This window comes from Chinchilla lanigera, unplaced genomic scaffold (assembly GCF_000276665.1).
Source record: "Chinchilla lanigera isolate Chin_1 unplaced genomic scaffold, ChiLan1.0 scaffold00098, whole genome shotgun sequence".
NCBI lineage: Eukaryota > Metazoa > Chordata > Mammalia > Rodentia > Chinchillidae > Chinchilla > Chinchilla lanigera.
Genome location: NW_004955499.1, coordinates 7265152 through 7287639, shown reverse-complemented (window position 1 = coordinate 7287639; position 22488 = coordinate 7265152).

Genomic DNA, 22488 nt, shown 5'->3' with positions numbered 1-22488 from the left:
CTGATGACAGTCACGACATGGTTCTCAAGCTGGATGGAGTTACATGGTGTTGTCTTTCACTCCTGCCTGTTCATCCAGAGAATAAGCATTGAGGAGAAAGACCTAAGGGGAAGAAACACTTGTTGAATTTGTGCTTTTGGCCAGGACTACTCCGGTACCTTTCTTTCAACAAGCTACCTGTATCTTTGTTAGACCTACAGTTCACTTTGCTACTCCTAAATAAAGTCTGTCTCAGCAGAACTGATCTGCATGCTTGACCAATGCACACATAGATGGTTGTTTTCCAGTGCATTTTAAGATTTTTCTTTAAAAAACTGTGGTGGAAAACATGGAAACATTTGCTTTTTGTTATTCTTTCCAATGATGTTGATGACTGTATTGCAACATTAGGTACAGAGAACCCTTCCCGATCCTCATTGCGGTCCAGGAAATTTATATTTGTAATCTCATGGAAAAGTTATTGGAATTCTAGATAATTCCGATCCACCACTCCCAGTGCAACCAGGGCATAAATAAAGACACAATAATATATCCAAAATAGTGGGGGGCCGAGGGGGTCCTGAGTCTGGCTACAGTGATGGCTAATTGAAACAAAGTCCTTGACCCTGGGCCACACTTGGATTTTATTTATTTATTTATTTATTTAGTGGTGCTGGGGATTGAACTCAGGGCCTTGTGCATGCAACACAAGAGCTTTACCATTGAGCCACATCCCCAGCCCCCGAATTGTATTAATTTGTCGAGAAAGGAGTGGCTCAAGGATGACTGTGAGAATGGCAGGAAGTATGTGAGTGCTGTGAGCTGGGCTGGGTAGGAGGCTTGAAATCACCTCTGCAATATGCAGAGAGAAGGATCTGCAGAAAGAGTGATCTGCATAACACAACTGAGGTAGTATGTGATGTTTTGGGGTCGGTGCTTTAGCTCTGATGTGTGATCTTTTATGCCTTGGGAAGTCATAACCTCTATCTCAAGGCTCGATTCCAGCAGACAGCATAAGTATGGCTGTCCTTCCCACTTTGGCTCACATATATTTATTGGGGCTCTATGGGGGCAGGGTAACACTGACCTGTCACCTTGCTTCAAAGAGTACACGTCAGCACCTTGGATGGACTGATTTGCATTGCTTAAAGCCCTTTGAGTGGATAAGGAAAAGTTCTAGCTAGCTCTGCACACATCAGTCCATGGAAAGAGGGCCAGGTCCAGCCAAAATGGAGACCATTTCTCCTTCACTGAGAGTTGCCAAGGTGGTCCTTCACGATTAGGTACAGGTGGAATTTCCAAAGCAGCTTCAGGGAATCTTTGAACATGAAGCTTTCAGAAAATATTAAGACAAAAAATCAGTGATTTATTTTGATCCTATGCTCATTTTCTTTACTTCAGTGTTACAGAGAATTATCTCTTCTTTGAAGGTCAGTATTCTTGAAAGGTCTACTTGCCTAGAACATTTGACTAACTATATTCTGAGTTGGAATAAATATACCTTTTAATAATCCTGCTGTAGATACTAGTACGCATTTGTTGCGGGTTTACCATGTGTAGACCAGAGCTTCCTGATGTTGGTGCCAGTGACACTTGGGGGCTGGAAACATCTTTGCTGGAGACAACTGTACTGTGCATGGTAGGGTGTTGATTTCACCCTTGATCTCCACACACTTCATGTTGGTATCAGTCCCCCTAAAAGACCTACAAACTTTGCTACATTTTCCTGGGGGTAGGTTCACCCAGGCAATGGGCTACTGGTGCAGATGGTGCCTTAGCAAGGTCTCATTTAGTTCTGCTGAATCGTGACATAAAAACCACTGTTAGCTTCATTTTTAAAATTAGGAAATAGTGTTAAAGAGCATAAAAACCTGCTCAGTGTAGTTCCCCCAGGTGACTTAATCCCTAATGTAGGAAAACAGTAACTACAATAGGTAGAAAATCCACACAGTGGGGAAGAGATTAGAAATTGTGTATGTTAAGTATACATTTAACATAAGACACAATAATACCATTTCTCTGTATTTACTGCGGAGTAATAAAAATATATGTTCTCATGAAGCCTGAGCATAAATGTTCAGAAGAACTTTTTCTGTGACACCAAAAGCGGAAAACAACTTGGATATCCTCTAATATGTCAATGGATAAAAAGTGGTGTTATTCCTATATAATCCTTTATTATTAAGCAATAGAATTAAACAAACATTAAATATGCAAACATGTGGGAGAAGTTTAAAGATGTAACCTGCATGAGAGAGATGTCATTTTCAAAGAATTACATGCAGCATGGTTCTACTTATTTGACTTCCGCCAAAGGCAAGCTGTCATGATGGAGAACAGATCCGTGGTTGCCAGGTGATAGGGATGGGTGATGACTATGACTTTGAATGGACAGCACAGCAGAGCTTTGGGAAATGATATAATTCTGTATCATGGTTGTGGCATTGATAATGAAACTTTATCTATTAAAACTCATAGAACTCTACATCAAAGGAAAGATCAAATTTATAGTATGATAAATTTTAATCTAAATTTTTAAAATCCATAGAAAAGTGGGTTAGGTGGAATTTTACAAGATAGGAAAGAGACTGCTTTTTAGTCTCTGACCCTTCCTGGTGCAGCATTTTGCTTCTGCTCATCTTGTTCTTGGCTCTGGTAGATTTTTCTGCCTTGGCCAAAAACTATGCATTACTTCCTGCTTCTATGAATTCATAACTATCTAAATCTCATGTGTCAGGAATGATGGTGATCACTGGTTCATTATGGATAAGATGTTGAGAATTCCATGATGTATAATTGCAAAAGTTCAGTGATAAATCACGTTTTCTTCTTTTTTCATTGGCATTCCTTTACTCATACTTCATTAATGAATTATATTTTATTTTCTGGCCTGCATTTTGCTTTCATCTTCAAGTGTTTCTGCACAGTCTTTTATTTTTCTGGCCTCCTTCCCTTCTCCTTCCAGATTCTCTGCCTTAATGAGGAGCCAATCTTCCCTTTGATTTCCTGCCCACTTAAATGGCAGCCCTGTGGTCTGAAAGAGTTGAGTGGCCATTTGTGATGTTGGTAATTTGTAAGTCTGTGTTCAAGCCATTCTGCTAATTACCTTAAAAGTTGTCTTTTGGACATTCATTTTAATAGCCTACCATGCAGTACAACACACAAGTGAAACCTGATAGAAAATGCTGGCAGATAGATTTGTGAATTTTCTCACCTTGGTGGAACACGTTAACAAGCAGAAACCTAGCATTTCAAATTAACTCTTGTCAAATGGAAATTGCTTCTGTCTATGCTAACTACGGAAATGTGCACCAAGGTCTATATCTCATACACTCTGAATATTATCTCAAGTAACTTTCTCTTAGTTCCCTTATGCAGTGCACATGCATTTTAGTTTATTTTCCTGATTTCTATAACTGTCTGGTTTTTTGTTTGTTTGTTTGTTTGTTTGTTTGTTTTTTCTTCCGGTACCAGGGATCGAACTCACGACCTTGCACTTGCCAGGCAGGTGCTTTGCCGCTGAGCTAAATCCCCAGCCCCTATAACTGTCTGTTTTGAGAAGTAGAGATTTATGCAGTTCTATAGCTGGGGTTGGCAAACAACTGTCAATGTGCCAAATTTGGCCCACTGTATGTTTTCGAAATATAATTTTATTGGAATACAGCCACATCCTTCCATTTATATATGTTTTATTGCCACTTGTGCGCTATAATAATAGAGTAAAATATTTAGTATCAACCCTTTATAAAACAAGCTTGCTAACCCATGTTCATGGGATTACCTGTGTTGAAGAGTATTGTATTAGTTTTCTCACTGCGAGGACAAAATACCTGCTACCCACAATTTACAGTAGGAGAGGTGTAGTTTGGCTCACAGTTTAGGTGATTGAGTCCATGGTTAAGTGGCTCCAATGAAGAAACATGGCGGAAGGGCCTTGCACAGTAAATCTGCTCCCCTCATGGCAGTCAGGAAGCAGAGAGAGAAGGGAGGAGCTGAGAAGGGGGAGATGTCCTCCAAACAGACCCCACTTCCTTTTTTTTTTGTTTTGTTTTGTTTTGTTTTCCGGTACCGGGAATCAAACTCATGACCTTGCGCTTGCCAGGCAGGTGCTGTGCTGCCGAGCTAAATCCCCAGCCCCCAGACCCCACTTCCTAACAGCACATTGAGCTGTGACCTCATGCGTGGACTAGTCCACTGATTAGTACAGCAGTCCCATGATTGAATCACATTCCTCAAAGCCCCACCTCTGAACACATGAGACTTCTGGGGGACGTGATACATTTAAATACTAACAAGTATGTCTTCAAAACATTTCAAATGTGTAATAAAGGGTATAAAAACACTTGTACTCTTCTGAGCAAGTTCTATACCTCATGGTCTCTCTCCCCCCAAATAATCAAACTGTCCTCTTTCTTCATAGATATAATTTTCTTTGAAATGGGCTGTACTGTTTTGGTTCCACATATTTTGCTTGCAGCTGCATAATTTGCAGCCATTACTAGGAAGAGGTAAGAGAAATCATGAATGGCTATAATCTTAACATGATCTCAAAATACATCAGCTCCCTTCTAGCTGTTTACATATTGGTACAAAATTCTTATGTACAGAAATGAACAACATTTGTTTCATAATTGTCTCCTCACCTGGCTCACATTTGTACAACTTTTCACCTTTTGTGGATTCATCAAAAGTTTCACAGTAGGAAGACAAACAGAAGAAGATACTGTATGAGTGATGAATAAAGCAGATAATCTATCTTTAGTACATGAGACTAGAGTCTATGGGTACTTGCACCATATTTATATTTTTGTTCTTGCATTTGAAATATCTTTTTCTTATGTATTCTGAAATGCCAGCAAGAGCAGAATTATTTACTGTGTTAAATCTTGCTATTTTTTATTTGTCTCCATGGTGTCTAGCACTGTAATATTTTATTTGTTTATGTTTCATTAGTATGCTAACAAATGCCAATTTTTTTTTTCCTGTAACCATTAACAGGCAATATAGTTTAGAAAAAGAAACAAAGATCAGCCTTGATTTTTTTCTGATGGCCTTTAGCATTCTGTTAGAATGTGACCCTGCCATCCTTAAGGGACAGTTGTGAGTCATTTTCAAACCAATGTGGAAAATCTACATGGAGACACTGATCATTTATAATATTCAAAGTGGATTCAGAGTAATATGTTTCTTGTGATTCTTTCCTCTGTCCGTTCATTTCTCCTTGGACCAAAATTAAAGGCAAAACTTACTGATTCACTTCTATTTACAGCACTTCAAATAAATGAAGTTTAGACTTTTAGCATGAGAGATCATTCACTTTATAATCACATATGTGAGAGACTAGGGAAATAAAACAATGAGAGACGCTCACTCTTACCAGACTTGGTAGCAAGCTCCCCACAGACCCAGTCAATACAACTCCACATGGGTGAGTCCTGTGTTTTGGAGAAGAGATAATGGGCTCAGAGACGATGAATGAGTTGTGCATTAGTATTTCAAGTATTTCATTAGGTCTACCTGAAAGCAAATGAAGAGGCAGTCAGAGAACACCAGCAGATGGTTCTGACCACAGTAACATCTGACCTGGAATGAAGAACAGAGCAAACGCTGGTTAGAAACATCTTGGACAGCTGTGAACTCTCAGGAAGTTTCAGCCAGGTGTTGGTAATCCTTAAGCCAAAGTGTGCTGATGAAGGGGTCCTGTCTCTCACAGTATGCGTTTGTGTGAATGCTGCCACCGTGTTTAATCCCTGGCAGGGAGCATTCATAGGAGGTGTCACACTTGTGCACATGCTGGGCTGGATTCCAGACAGAAGGCTCTTGGTTGGTCACTGCAGTGGGAAGTTAGCTAGGTGTATCTTCATGCTGTCCCACAATGCTTGGCTTCTAAGACAAAGCGCAGTCACTGTGGCACATTCATCAGTGTTACAACGCTTCAGAAAGCTCAGCCTGCTGCTGTGTGTGTAGAAAGTAGGTTGGAAGAAGCATCTAGAGGTCCTGGAAGTCAAGAGTGTGCTTATTTAAAAGGATTTGTCTGTGCCTTGAGGAAAGTGATTTAAGAAATAATGCAAGGAAAATATGTGTGGTTTGTGATGTGTCCAATGTTGGAATTATGGATGTGAGCACTACACTTGCCCTGGTGCAGGTAGTTTGCACACAGTGTAAGGGAGGAAAAGAGGCTTGCTCTTCTAGCTGCCACTGCTCCCTTTTCCTCTTGTTGCTTTTGCTATCTTCCACCGCCATGAACTGTTCCCCTCTGCCATGTGTCACTCTGCCTTGGAGCCAGCCAAGTATGGCCTGAAACCTCCACAAACTGTGAGCTAAATAAACCTTTCCTTCCTTAATTTTGGGCTTTGGGCATTTTGTCTCAGCAAGCAAGAGAAAAGTAACCAAGATATTACCTGGAAATGCCAAGGATGCTAGCAAGGGATCTTTAGGGAGATGGGCTAGGGGGATGATTTGCTTGATTTTGTAGAAATAACAAAGCAAGGAGCTCTAGATGAAAACACCAAGGAAGATGCTGAAATGTGATCTGACAGTTAAAGAAGAAGATGGGGCTGGAAATGAAGATCTTAGAAGGGAGAACAAACAGAGGCATGACTGGAACTCATGCGACAGAGCAGATGAAGATTCCCCAGCACTAGGACCCCTGGAGAGCTCTGACATTTCCGAGCAAGCAGCAAGCAGACACTAGGTCACTGAGAGACACTAGGTCACTGAGAGTTTGTATGGAGCTGAAATCAGGTTTTAATCAGAAGAAAGTGATCAAGTTACAGTTAAAGAAAATATTTTTCCAGAGAAGAATTTTTAGAGAGGTGGAGGCCAGTGAGGAGTATGACTCATGACATTTAGCCACCAGGGGAGTCAGTGGTGTCCAACAGACATATCAGCTATTAATGGAGCAGGTCGCACATGTGCTGTAGTCTGAATGTATGTGTTGTTCCAGAATTTGAACGTTGAAATTTAAACCCCAAAGTGAGGATATGAAGAGGTGGGTTTTTTTCAGAAGTTATTAGGTCCTGAGTGCTTCACCCACATTAAAAGCATTAGGGCTTTTATCAAAAGCTTAAGGGAATTAGCTAATCTCTTTCTGCCTTTCTGCATATCCCACCAAGGGGAGACTCAGAGAGAAGGAACAATTTTGGAAGCATATTACAGCCTTCACCAGACACCAAATGTGTCATTACCTTGGTCTTGGACTTCCAGCTCCCAGAGCTATAAGAAATAAATTTCCACTATTTACAAATTGCCCAATCTAAGGTATTTTGTTATAGCAGCAGGAATAGAAAAAGACAATGTGCAAAAATAAATTTCAGATAAACAACTAGGGCTTTTTTAAGGTTAGTTTTCTAAGATCTTTTATTAATGCTCATTTTTAAACTCCATGACATCCCAGTTTGGGTTCTTCGTGCTTATTTCTCAGTTGAAAAATGAAGAAAAGAAGGCAGGGTAGTTGTGCTGTGTGATCAAACAATGCACAGCATGCTTAAATTTTAAAAAGAATTATTGCGGTAAAAGACACTTTGCCATTAATCCCCCTCAAAACACTCCTTCTCGCTTGGAATACACTTACCCCGTGGTTCTTGCCACTTTCTGGAGCTGCTCTGGAGTCTTCTTTCCTGAAGGTCTTTATTTGTTCTCTCCTGGCTGCCTAGATATCTTGAATGGGTTTATGGTCATTTTGACTTTGGGAAAGAACCAGAAGTTGCATGGTGCCAGATCTGGTGAATAAGTTGAATTAGGACATACTCTAGCGTTTTTCTTTGACAGAAATTCCTGTAAACATTTTGAATGCATTCAGGGCGTTCAGGAAGCCACAAAGACAATCACGAAAGAGGATTTCCAGAATTGCTTCAGAACATGACAATGAGATTAGCAGATTCAGAGAGAGGAGAGAGAGGGAGGGAATGAGGGAGGGAGAGAGTGTGTGTACATGGAGCGTATTTGGGGGATTAATAGCAATGTGTCTTCTACTATAAAACATTTTTTATTTTTAATTTAAATTTTCCATGTATTTTTTGTATCACAGCATGAACACTGGTCAGGGAGTGAGAGAGGTTTAGAAGTAAGACTCCAGGTGTTCTGGTTCCCCTGCTTTGCTGGAGGACCACTGCCAAACATTAACCCCCATCACTTAAAAGACTTACCCCTTCTAGTTTGCTGTGCTCCCTCAGTATCATAAAAATTGAGGCCTGATTGATACGTATCAAAAGGTTTGCAAATCTGGTCTTATGCTTTGTTTTCCTGAAGCATTTCCTTTCATTAAAGGGACTCAAGTATGCACCATGGCAGATGAGCTAGCTTCTGTTATTCGTGCAGCACAGAGCATAGAATTACTTCCTTTTGCCCTAATTGTCCAGTAGTGAAGTGACTCACTGAATTCAGAAGCTTCTGTTTCTCATTGCAGCTATCAATCAACACCTTTCCTGAATGGAAAAGCATACAGTGGAAAATTTTAAAATATGCTGCTTTCATCTGCCAAGCAAGAAAAAGCCTGTAGGAGCTCAGATACTCTGCTTCCTGTTTGTGCAAACCCACTGGGTAATTGTGCATTTCACCAGTGAGTTACACAATGTCTGAATTCTTGCCTTTGCCTTGGAATGCCAGGACAGCTGTGTGTTTGATCCACTCATGTTACAAACAAATTCACCAACCTCTTTGAGAAACTGAGCACAAGGCACAGTTAGGGTTGTCAAGTTTATGTCCCGCATTTGTGACACACGTTTAGATCATTTTCTCATTCTCACCAGGATCAATCAGAGAGTAAGTACGGATGCTTCGCACTCCAGTTATTTTGGATCTGGAAATCCAAACGGGATGGAAAGAGGAAAAAAATTTAGTAATTGAAATCAAATGTGCTACTGTGTTATGGTTTATATCTAGATGTATCCCTAAAGCCTCATGTGCTCATAAGTGGGACTTTGGGGAGGTGACTGGATCACTATTGTGTGATACTCATCACTGGATTAGTCCACTGGTGTGTGTGTCGCTGGATGTGATGCTGGGAGGGGAAACCAGACAGGAAGACAGAGATTACTGTGGGATTTGCTTGAGTCTTTCATTTCCCATCTCCTCCCTTGGTCTCTCTCTGCTCCCCATGGGTTCTTTCCTCACTGCTGTGCCCCTCTGCCATGCTACCATGTCTTTGAGTGAGCCAACCATGGACTAAGCCTCTACAAACCAGGAGCCAAGACAAGCCTTTCCTCCTAGGGTGTTGGGTGTTGTGTTTAAGCAACAAAAATGTAACAAAGACATTCTGGATGCCTCACTTTGAAAGACAAGATGGAAGATTATAAAATTTTGGCCTTGATGACTTGCACTGTGGAGGAGCAGTAGCTGTGGACAGGTAGTACCCTAGATGGTGCCCTACATGAACAAACTATAAAACTTGTGAGCAGTCAGAAGAGTCAATCTTGTAAGACAGACAAAAAGCATGACATTGATTTATTTATATTTATATCTTTTCATCCTCACTTCTGATTTACTTACCTTTGGTTTTCTTCCCCAGTAGGTAACAGATTCTTTCTTTTGCTATTTTCTGTCTTCTTTTGCCCCAGAGAAAACTCTGGTAAACAAAATGTACAAGAAACACTGCATTATTTTTCTCATGGCAATCAATATTTGGAGAGATGGGTGCTCTATGGAATACAAATTATTTCTATGCATGGAACTTCCAGCTTGTAGAGCTGGGAGAGGAAGGTCCACTTCTATGCAGAGAAGACCTCACATCCTGCCGTGGAAGGTATAAAAGATGATATTTCTTAGAGATTCGTGTGCTTTTGGAGGACAAGGTCAATAGCATGATGTTAGGCTTGAGGGATTCAGTGTCTGTTAGAGCCCAGGATAAAATAAGTTTAGAATCACAAGAAAGATTCAATTTATGCTCCTAATTGGACTAGGAAAAATAAGATTTGAATGCAAGATAACAAAAAAATAGTAAAGGCAAAGGTAATAAATGTCCATTAGCCAGACATGCAAAGAGTCTTGGGATTCAGCCCATCAGAGAAGTGAGCATAGGAGAGGTGGCTGTGGAGATGGGGCGGCAGGGTGGGTAAATTTTAGAAATTGTGTCTTTTAGGCACAAGGAACTGTACTTAGACCTCTGCACCAAGGTTTATAGTGCAAATTCAGTAGCTAAGACAAGCATTTAGGGAAGCGATTAAAGGAGGTGAGAGGAGCTAGAGGTAGGAAGACCCTCTAAGTTATAACACAATGCAACAGAAGGAGTCCTTGAACAGGAGTGGGAACATTTGTACACAGCTGTGTCCCGTAACTTCCAGCCTGGTAACCTGGACTGGTCCCAGCAACTCAGTGGTCAACTGCCAAGGTTTCTAGCAAAGCTGTAATATGATTGTGTCAAGGGATTAGATAAGGCTAGGATTATTGAAATGGGCACATAGAGTAGCACATGACAATGAATTAGACACCATTGGAAGCATTAGAAGAGAGACAAACAATTTACTGTGTTCAAGACTCACAGCTATAAAAACCTACCTGTTGGGAATTTTTAATGCAGCCCCCGGCTGGCTTGGGACTTGTCCTTTCCCTACTGATGAAGACATATGCACTCAGCACATTAATTTTGTGAGCACTGCTCAGCCTTCTCAAGCGTGTAAACTAGGGGGGCATAGCTAATATTTGCAGAGGAACATTGAGTGGATTTGAAAGGACTTTGGCTCTTCATGAAAGTAGATGCTCTTTGGCAATTTCATCTCATCCCTTTGTTACCATTATTTTTGTTGAGGGTGACCAGACCATGACAAAATGAAAAATAACTCGGTTGGGGTTGAAATACTTTGGATGGTGGATGTTCAGATGAGCACAGTAAGTGCTTCTAATTTATCCTTCCAATCAGAAAGTCACATGTTAGCCCTCAGGGAAAAGCCATGGGTGTTGCTTTCTGTCATGGTTTGGGGGTTATTGTGCAAGGGAGAACAATATAATACAGGACACTTATTTTATAAGATTATTTATAATAGTCACCCAAAGAATGCTATACAAGAGAGTGCAGGAAATCTGTCCACACACTAACACCAAGGAATCTAGCCGAGGGCCTGGATCCCACAGAAATGTCCTGCAGGAGTCCAGCCGAAGACCCAGAGCTCATAACAATGCCTCCCACTAGTCCAACTGGAGGCCCAGAGCCCATGACAATATCTCATGCAGGCCTGTTTCATGGATCTGCGCTGGGAAGGCCCAAAGGTCATTGGTGGAATCTAGGAAGTCTGTGCCAGGAGGATGAGGGATCTGTGCTAGCAGGCTGAGGGATCTGCACTGGAGCCAGGAAGCTATGCTCAAAGTAAGACCCAGAGCTCCCCTAGAAAGTACCACAGCCATGCTCAGCAACAGTGAAGTCTCGAGCTCCTACAATGGTGAAGACAGCTGAGTTCCCATCAGGAAAGCCAATGTAGCAAGCTTCTTCAGGAGACTGAGCTGTGCACCTTATTGCCTTCTGGAGCCAGGAAGAGATGCTCAGAGTGAGGACCAGAGCTCCTCCAAAGTGAACTGAAGCTATTCTCAGTGCCAACAAGGCTCCGAGCTCCTTGAAAAATGAAAACAGCCAAGTTCATCAGGAAAGCCAGCATGATAAGCTCCTCCAAAACAACCAACAGCTCCTTACAGCTTCTTTCAGCTCCCAACAGCCGCACCTCTTCTTCTCCAGTTCTGCCTCTTATGCGGCTGGCAACAGTCCCCAGGTGGGCCTCCCACACCCAGCACCACCCTTACTCAGTTCAGCTGGGGGTTATAAGTTAACTACCAGTTACCAGTCCACTACAGTCTCCGAACCCAGGCTATAGAAACCAGCTGCTTTGAGATGGCTGCTCCTTCCACATGGCTTGCTGCTGAGATCTGGTAACAGTGCACCTCAGTGTGCTTGTGCTAATCCATGCGGGTGGACCGCTATAGCTTGGATCTTGAGTGTGTGATAAAGATTTGGATCCCCAAGGGGGCAATATCGGGAGATGTGGAAACTTTAAAAATTGTGGCCTAGAGGGGCTGGGGATTTAGCTCAGCGGCAAAAGCGCCTGCCTGGCATGCGCAAGGTCGTGAGTTCGGTTCCTGGTACCAGAGAAAAACAAAACAAACAAACAAAAAAAATTGTGGCCTAATGGGAGGAAGTTATATACAGGAGGAAGTTAAAATTAGGAATTTCCCCCTAAAGACAATTGTGGGATCCTGTTCTCTTGTCTCTTTTGCTTCCTACTTAATGAGGTGAGAAACTTCGCTTCATCATGTTCTCTTACCAGCCTCAAAGCAATGAAGCCCACTGATCATGAACTGGAATCTCCAAATCAAATTCAGACTAGCCCTTTTCTTTTCACAAGTTGACTGTCTCAAGTAGTGTGTTATAGTGATAGAGAGCAGACAAATGCATGGACTGTTCTCAGTGTTTCTTAAGGAAAATGGTTCATTTTCTGAGCTCAGGAAAGAGGTTCCAGATTACACTTTGAAGCTTCCTGGTTATATCCATTTTCTCTTCTGCAGCAGATGGAACCCAGGACCTTCTGCAATATTAGGGAAACACCATACTGCTGAGCTACATTCTAAGCCCCTGTCCTACCCTTTTACTAATCTTTATTTGTCCAATCATTGTTCCCAAGGTAAGTGTTCACAAGGCTTCCTCCACTTGGCTACCAGCATTGTTAGACTCAGTTTTCCCCATCATCATTCACAACCAGCAGAGAACACAGAATGTGACCTTAGATGTACCCATGCCACAAATGCTTTCCTCCTGAAGGTGCTTGCTACTGTGTCCCAACAACAGACACCTCCTCCCCCAACTGATCTTACAAATGCATTTAGCTTAGAAGTTTTGGTGTTATTTTTCTAAAGTTTGGGACCAATGGCCATTTATGTAAGTCAGCCAATGGCTCTGATACTGGAGTGACTGGACAGGTTGGAATGTGTCAGAGGCATGAATGTGGCAAGAGACAAGTTCTGTGTATCCCTTTCCAGAGCCATGGGTTCTATTTGCCTTCTGTTTGCTAAGTTAAGATGGTGCCAGACAGTTTTGCAGTTTTTACTGAGAGAAACAGAGGAGAATTACAATGAGAGAAAATATTAATCAAATGCTGCATTGAAGTTTTCCATCTTTTCTTATCTTACCAGCCAACCCCTTATCTCTCTTCCCTGCTGATGTTATCACTGTTTTAGCTACCCTGTTTCCCTTTGAATTAAAAGTTTATACTAAAGTACTGAAATCATCTTATTTTACCTCTACTTCTGTTACATAAAGAATAGAACAGTTGTATTTACTTCACAAATTCATACTACTATGAGTCATTGGGTAAATCACTTCAACTTTAGAGGACAACAAATATCAATTAGACTTTATTCTGAAACTCTTTTGTTTACTTTGAGACATCCAGATGGCTATACCACAATGCTCTTATATCTCTCTTCTCACCCATGTAAAAAATTCAATAGCATCAAAATGTTTGGATCTGAGGGAGAAGAAATATTTACCCACAATCCCTTTTCCATTTCTTTTTTATTTTAAAAATTTTTAAAAACTAACCAAACAACAATGAAGACAAAATCAAAACAACACAAAAACAACAAAAATGATACATGACCTCGAAACAAAATGATAGGAATTAACTGGTTGCTACAAGAGCTGGGGATTTAGCTCAGTGGCACAGCGCCTGCCTGGCAAGCACAAGGTCATAAGTTCAATTCCCGGTACCGGAAAAACAAAACAAAACAAAACAAAAACAGTGGTTGCTACATTACATACTGTCATCTTCAGTGAAGTTGCTCAGTTCACCAGATGCAAGAATGCAAGATTGATCAAACAGTCAAAGACAGTAACAAGTAAAAAAATTGGAAATGATGCAGAGCTTCACCATACAAGATAGTAAGAGTTCAACAATGGTCCTTATACTGCATATTGTTGTTTTCAGATCAGTCATTCTGATTACCAAATTCAAGTGTGCAAAATTGGTCATGAAAAAAGAGCATTTTACGCATTCACCGTTCCTTTCAGTAAACCATAGACATCAGCAATGCACCTATTCCAGCTATCCTTATATATGCATATAAATTTTGTTTTTCATTAAAAAAAACCAAAATAACAAAAACAAATGCATAAACAAAATAGCATAGAGAACAATAAAAATGATACAGAATAGCTAGGATAATTGTACTACTAGTATCTGTTGATTTACTGAAAGGAGCTGTTAACGTGTAATTGTTTGATCAGTCTTGCATGCCTATATCTGGTTATATGTGCAACCATTTTGAAGATGACATTGTGTAATATAACAACCATTGTTAATATCCTTTTCCATTTCTTATCCTGCAAACCTTTCCAAGTACTGGCTATATAAGAGCGCACTACACATCCTGACCCACCCTTGTGCCTTTCAGAACATGGGTGTCATGGCTTGTGTCTAAATGTCCCCCAAAAGCTTCATGTGGTCATAGGTGCGGTTTCGCAGAGGTGTCTGGACATAGAGTGTGTGATGCTGGGATGAAGTGTGTGATGCTGGCATCAAGGGCGTGTGATTACTAAACTAGTCCGCTGACTGGTTTGGCATAATTCTTGGAGTGAATAATGGGAAAGCCCTCCACGGGAGTGAGTGTTACTCTCCCCTAAGGGCTGATTGCCTGGACAGAATATAAGGGACAGAAAGAAAGCTGCTGTGGTTGCTTGTTTCTTGCTGCTTCTGGGTTCGCTGCTTGGTGCCTTGCTGCCTTCTGCTACCACGGACTGTTTCTCCTCTCCCAGGCCACCTTGCCTTGGAGCCTGCCAACAATGAGCTGAAACCTCTACAAATTGTGAGCTACAACGTACATTTCCTTCTTTAACTTTGGGGGTCAGATATTTTGTCTCATCAACAGGAAGAGTAACTAAGACAACTGGTGTGGGTTTTGAAGAGGTTTTCAATGGTAATTTTGCAAAGGCCTGAAGGAGAGGAAAGGCGTTCTTCCAGAACTCATCCTAGTTACTGCCTATTGCTCTTGTGATGCAGCTGGTGTAAGAGGGACCATTCTGTAACCTGGAGGTGAGATTCCCTCCCAAGGCAATGTGGAGAACGCTGATGAGGAGCTGAACATTGCAATCAGCTCTGACCTTTCTGCAATCACACCCCATGGCTCATCACACCTCTTGGCCCTACCTACTTTCTGATTTGAGTATGAGACAAGTTTCAACACAGTGCTCACATCTTCCATGTGCTTTACTTATAATCATGCATTTAAATTTCCACAGAGATGAAGCAGACATTTTCTTAAAGGCTAGGAAAAATTATAATTTGTTCTGGAGCTAAGAAAAATGACACTTTTTTTAAAAGTTGGAATTCTCCCTGGATTTGTGCCACCCACTATAGGAACATAGAGGAAAAACTACCCAACACCAGCCCTCCATCGGCTGGTACAGAGTAGCACAGATGGCTGCCTGGGAATCCTCCCACTTCACAGGGTGCTGAAAGACTGAAGACAACAGTGATTATTGTTCTGTGTACAGACTTTATGACTTTGCATACACATAAAAAGGAATTTTTAGTCAAACACTTATTATCAAATATAGTATGGAACTATAAAGTCTCAAAGGAACACTGTCATACTTAGATAGTAAGTGTCGCAGGAATAGCAAAGCTATTCAGAATTAAGAGAAGCCATTAAGCATTCAACAGATATTTAGTGAGAGTTTATTATCTGCTAAGCCCAAGGCAAGGCGTGGTCACCCATATATTCATAAAAACACTGAGTCTAAAACTGGGGTTCCAGCACTTAAAAGATTTGCATTTCAACACTGGAGATAATGATAATGAAGATGAAATTATCACAGAATATTGTGTGGATATAGAATACAATAAGCTAATGAAAGAGAAATTCTAAGATGTTCTAAATTGCATTAAATGGGCTGGACAATCGAGGGGAGGAGAAATAAGGGAAGTTAATCAGTTAATGGCTGCAGATTATACTAAGAAAATACCATTATACACTCCCAAGTGAAGGCTGAAATCTTGACTTATAATTCTGATGGTCCACAACCAGGTACTTCCAGTTTACTGGGGTTTTCTAAACCATAACCCCAACTAATTCAGTGGTAAAAATTTCCTTCTTATGGCAATTTCCTTTCCTTCTCTTCCAAAGTTTTTCCCACTTTGTGTTATGAGGTCCCTCTAATTGACAGCCAACATACAGGCTCAATGTAAACAATCTGTGCTTTCCTTTGTCAAATATTTGATGTAAAAGTGCTCTTGTTCTTAAGTCCAGCAGAAGTATTTCCACCTTTTCTCCAGCCTCACTACTGGAATGGCAGAAGATGTACTGACCTGGTCCTTTTTAGATTTGCAAGTTCTAACAGCTCAGTAAATCTGTATTTCAGAGATTCCTTGAGAGCAATGATTTTGAGCTTCACTAATCTCAGGATACCATTGAAACAAGCAGCAGACAACTTAACCCAGTTAATGGTAGTAACAGCTGTGGGAAGAAATGAGGAAGAAAAGGAGAAAAAGTATCTAGTCAGCTCTGCAGGATGGATGGGATGAGGTAGGTAGAATGTGGCTCAACAGAGAGGAGACAGCTGGTAGAAAAACAGAACTTAAAGAAAACGAGGCACATTCAGGAGTGCTGAATGTGCTTCAGTGTGGCCATGTCTTTGCTGAAGTGTGAGAGAGGAAGATTGTTGAAAAGTGACTTGGAGGGGTTCATGGTGACTTTTAAAATCCTGTTATTCTTAGAGCAATGAAAAGTTACTAAACAATATTAGCTGGTGTCATGGTTTGGATACCATTAAAATGTGTCTCCCTAGAAGTCCTGTGCTGAAAGCTGGGTCCCAAGTGTGGTCATGTGCAAGGTGAGGACTTTCAGGAGGTGGAGCCTAGTGGGAGCATCTTAGGCCATTGGGAACACCGCTTTTGGAAAGGATTAATGCTTGCCTGAGAGAGTGAGGTGGTTCCCATGAGAGGGGTTGTCTAAAAACACCAAGGCCAACCCCTTTCCTGTCTCTGGCTTCCTGTGTCTCCCTCTAATCTCTTCCTTTTGCACACATTCCCCCCGTGATGCCATCTGCTGTGCTGTGACAGAGCCATGGGGCGCCTAACCAGGCAGAGCAGAGGTGACGCTATGCTCTTGCACCTCCAGACAGTACGGAGTTACTTACTTTGTAAAGTAACTAGCTTTAGGGAATTTTGTTACAGTAACAGCTAATGGACTGATACAGCTGGGTATGGATAACACTGAGTTTGCACTTTCAAAGATGGTCCTGGTCAAAATGTGAAGGTGGGAATGAGGATAGGTAATTACAAGGAAATTGCTGTGATCCAAGCAGAACAGGACTATGGCTTCCCCAGAGGTGCTGAGCATGGAGACACTGGGTAGGGTCTGTACATATTCTGCAGGAAATGGAATTGCAAGCCCTTGGTGTGATTTAGCTCTGGCTAGTGGAGGAAAAAGAGCAATCAAGAATTTTGTCCTTCTTAGAACTTCAGAATGCAAACTTACTTAGAAACAGTATCTTTGCAGATATCAGTTAAGTTAGAAGATGTGATCAAAATATACAGCCCCACCCAACGGGAAGGCAGGCTTGTCAAACACATTACAGTGCGTATGCATCTATCTTTTTCACCAGATTTGGCACTGCATGACTTCCAGCTCTTCTCTAAAGTCCAGATGATTATGAAAGGTCAATGTTTTGAATTGATCCAGGACATTGAGGTAGCCATAGCAGTGCAAATAAAGACACTCATGAAAGAGGACTTCCAGAACTGCTTCAGAAAGGACGGGATAAGTGTACCAGAACTGGCTAAGTTGTCTGCTGCTTGTTTCAGTGGTATCCTGAGATTAGTGAAGCTCAAAATCATTGCTCTCAAGGAATCTCTGAAATACAGAAGATTTACTGAGTTGTTAGAAGTTGCAAATCTAAAAAGGACCAGGTCAGTACACAATTCTTGAAGTGTCCCGGAGTATTCGAGGGGGATTCACGACACTGTGTCTTTTACTGTGATAAACTTTTAAAAATGTAAACATCCTTTGATCACACCTTATATCTGTTAATGGTTGCATTCACTCCATTTACTCTTACTGTTGACCCTGAGGAAGGGAGGATCTATAATGTGTCAGGACTCTATGCTTTTGTCTTCTGTTTTTTTTTTTGTTTTTTTTTCTTTTTGGGACAGGGTGATACTATGTATCCCAGGTTAGTCTCAAACTTGAGATCTCGTGCTTCGGTTTCTCAAGTGCTGGATTACAAGTATATGCTACCAGTCTTGGCTTTGATTGTCTTTCATTCATCAGGTTTTATTCACTGTTCTTTGTTCTGCATCATGAGAGATACCTATTTTATTCTGCATGTCACCAACTTGTCTTCCGCAATGTCAAGTTCTCCCAAAATACCTTGAATTTATTCCTTCTATTGAGAGTCATAAACCTTCCCCTTGCAATTTTATTATGCCAGAGGTTTTTATTGTTTTTCTCCGGTTCCATCTTTATATCTGTACCTTCTCTGTGTAGCTCATCACATTGTCTTTTACTCTCAACACCCAGGAAGGCTTGTTTTTCTAGAAACTATGGTGTTCTAGAAGCTATGTTTTTCTAGAAACTATGATTTCATGATGTCCTTTGGGGCTCTGAGTCAATTATAAAGATCTTTTATAGCTAAACATGTTTTTTCAGGGTGTTCTTTGGGTACCTTGGTACAACAGTAGAATAGAGGAATAGTGAGGAAAGGAGATTTATATAAAAATATAAAAGAAAAGCTTCAGGAGTTGAAGGCCAGACTGAGGTACTATAATGCTACTTTAGTAGGAGTTTCATAAAGGACAAATGGCTCAAGAATGGGTGGAACTGTATATAAACAGTATTTGAAGTGATAATTTCTAATGCAGTTTTTTCAGAATGAAGTATCTAAGATTATTCAGAATTGGAATCTTCACATCACAATTACACTCTTGAACTTTGGAGGATTTTGTTATATTAACAGCTAATGGACTTATACAGCTGGGTATGGATAACATCAAATTTGCATTTTCAAAGATGGTCCTGGTCAAAATGTGAAGGTGGAAGTAAGGACAGGTAATTATAAGGAAATTGCTATGATCTAAGCAGAACAGGACTATGACTGCCCCAGAAGTGAGCAAGGAGACACTGGGTAATCCTTTCTGTAACAGTTGGGCATAAACCACTAAGAATGAATAGAAATCCTTAAGCTACTACAAACACTGCATTTCCTAAAGGGAAAGAGAGTCCTGGTAACAGTGGACCTCTCATCTAGCCATTTAGGTGGGAAGGAAAGCACTTGTCACTCAACAGTCAAACCAAAAGGCAGGTTCTCAGTCACAGTGACCTACACAGACTATAGAAATAGCACTCAAAGAAGGAGTCAAGGTATTCTTCACTAAAAATGTGAGACAAGACATAGGAGAGAAGGGTTGATACTCAAAAATCAGAGATGGGTCAGGTGCAGTGGTGTATGCATCTGTAATCCCAGCTGCTCAAGAGACAGAGGATTATAAATTTGAGACCAGCCTGGGAAATTTAGTAAGACTCTGTATCAAAGTAGAAAGGGCATAGTTCAGCCAAAGAGCACCCCTAGGTGCACCCCCTTGTACCACAAGCAAAATAAAACCAAAGTGATGTACATAGAAATATATGATATAATGCCAACTAGTCTAAATGTTGAGTATAGAAGTAGCATATTTGCACTAAAAATTAAAATTATAGTAACAATAACAAGACATAAAATCACTTATCTATCTATAAAATACTATTATTTTCCTGAGAAACAAAATTACCAAATAACTTCAATGTCATTAGACAGATTAATATTCAGTATATATAATGAATAAAATAGGCAGTATAATTATAGAAGTACACCATGCAGCCAGATTTGAGACAAAATAAAAGCAAAAATAAATAGAGAAAAATAAAAGGGAAAACTGATAATACAGAACACAGACACCAGAAAAGAGGAGAAAAAAAGTCCTAGTATATCAGTAATTACCCAGTATAAATGGATTTATCTACTAAAAAAATCCAGCTTAAAAAATGACACAGCTAAAAGAAAATCAAGCAGAATACCATCAAAAGACAGATTAATAACACAAATATGTCACAAATTATTTTTGTAAAACTTGAGCAGTATCCAATAAGTGAAAAAGGACAATCTACCAAGAAGACACAAAAAAATGAAATTGTACATACTGTTTTGGTTACTTTCCTCTCATTGCTGAGACAAAATACCTGACACCCAGAATTCAGGAAGGAAAGGTTTATTTAGCTCACAGTCTATGGATGTTTTAGTCCATACTCGAGTGGCTCCAAGGCAGGGTGGCACATGGCAGAGGGCAACCATTCATGGCAGGCTGGAGATAGCAAAAGCAGCAAGAGCAAAAGGGAGCAGTAGCAGCAAGCAGCCTCTTTCTCTCCCTCACATATGCAAACTATCTGCCCCAGGGCAAGTATAACACTTACAACCATGAATCAATCATAAACTCTAGAAGCCCGCCCCATGACTGCATGATGCTTTGGGAGAACATCCAGAAGCAAACCATAGCACATACTTTGAACTCTAGAAAGTAAATCTGACAGAAACACCAAAAGAAATGCACACATTTATCAACAATTTCAGACCTTAATATGCTGCTCTCAGAATCCGGTAGATATATAGAAATCAGAATCCAGTATAATTATAGAAATACACCATGCAGCCATATTTGAGACAAAATAAAAGCAAAAATAAATAGAGAAAATAAAAGGGAAAACTTATAATACAGAACACAGACACCAGAAAAGAGGAGAAAAAAGTCCTAGTGTATCAGTAAAAAGTGTATCAGAAAAAAGTCCTAGTGTATCAGTATTTATTATTTTTAACAGAGCATTAGGAAGTAGGTGAACTATTTGAGCGATGAGGTTAAGAAGTGAGAGACACCCATGCACTAACTTTCACCCCAGATGTAAAGACCACAGGCAATAAATTGGAAATCAACAATAAAAGTGTGTTTAATAAACCTCTTGTGTCTTGGAATTCTAAAATGCATTGCTCAATAACTCATACAGTATAGGAGAAATAACAATGATAATTTTAAAATGCTTAGAAACATAATAACACTAATGGCACAATAAGTCAATTGTCCACTACCGGTATCTGGGGGTAAAAAACCTGAAAAATCAATACCTTTTACCATGCATCCATCCATTTCCTAATAAATCAAACCCATATCCATTTGTATAACATTGCTGCAAAAGGGTTGTTGGATGCATTTTTCCTTGATGGCTGCTATTTGATATTATTGATTCTAATCAAGGCTCTTATTTTCCCAACAAAAGTATGAATCAAAAGGAATATTTGTGTAGGTAATTTTCAGACTACATGAGTAATGGAAGTATAAGACCATTTGGAAGCTGGTGGAACAAACTCCAGTGGCAAAGAAAACAGCTCATGCCAACCCATAACAAGATTAGAGCTGACTAGTTAATGGTGTTCACCCCATTGGACCTATGGGTAAAACTCTAAGACTGCCCCACTGGAAAGAACAGAGTCCTAACATCACTTGTCAATGTAGCACTGGTGAACATGACAGTGAATTCATTTTGTGTTTCTTCATTTGTGCTGAATGGCACTGATCAACAAACTTTTTCTGTAAAGATCCAGATATAAAATGGGCTGGATGTTTTGAGTCAGATGGTCTCAACTTTGACGCAGTAGTGTAAAAACAGCCATCGACAATTCATTAACAAATGGATGTGATTATGTTCCAATAAAACTTTATTATAAAACAGATAGGTCAGATTTGATTTGACAGTGATAATTTGTAGGCCTGTAATCTTTAATAAATAAATGACCAGAAGAGAAAATTTTAATTTTAGAAAGCAGTCTTTTATCTGGATTAGTTTTTATTGGATAAATGCAAACCTTTTTATTGTCACATAGTTGTTTCATTGTAAAATATACTTTGTAGAAATCCAGGAAAGTTATTCAAATACAATCTGAAATTACTCAGATTATGCTAGAGTTCATGACATTATTTTTGTGCTTTCATCAAATTATGTTCTGCCAGTGATGCTGATGCTATCATAAAATTTGCAAACAGGTTATAAACTAAATGACCAAAATATACACAGAAATAAAAAGGACAGATTAAAAAAATAAAGTTCTTTTTCCCTTAAACATTTGAATATTACAACCTCATTTTTAAGAAAGTAAGCTTAAGTTTTTTACTTTTTTTCCAAATACATTATTTTAGTTTTATATCAATTGTGGGAAACTGCTTTCTCATGGGAAAGTTATTAATGCTTAGTCTGTTCCAAATACAAGCCATGTAAGCGGGCTCTGAAATGACATGGGAAGTGGCCTGTGAATGCCATTGTTGACTTCCGACAGCTATTTTCTTTTTTTATACTGCCACTGCAATACACTGATTTCCTTAGCACTTCACTTTCCTTGGATCAATGGCCATGTAATGACCATGTGATAACAGGAATATATCACAGTGATAAACACCCACTTTCTACAGATCATCTGTATTGTCCTGTGTGTTTAAAGGGAAATCTATTTATTGA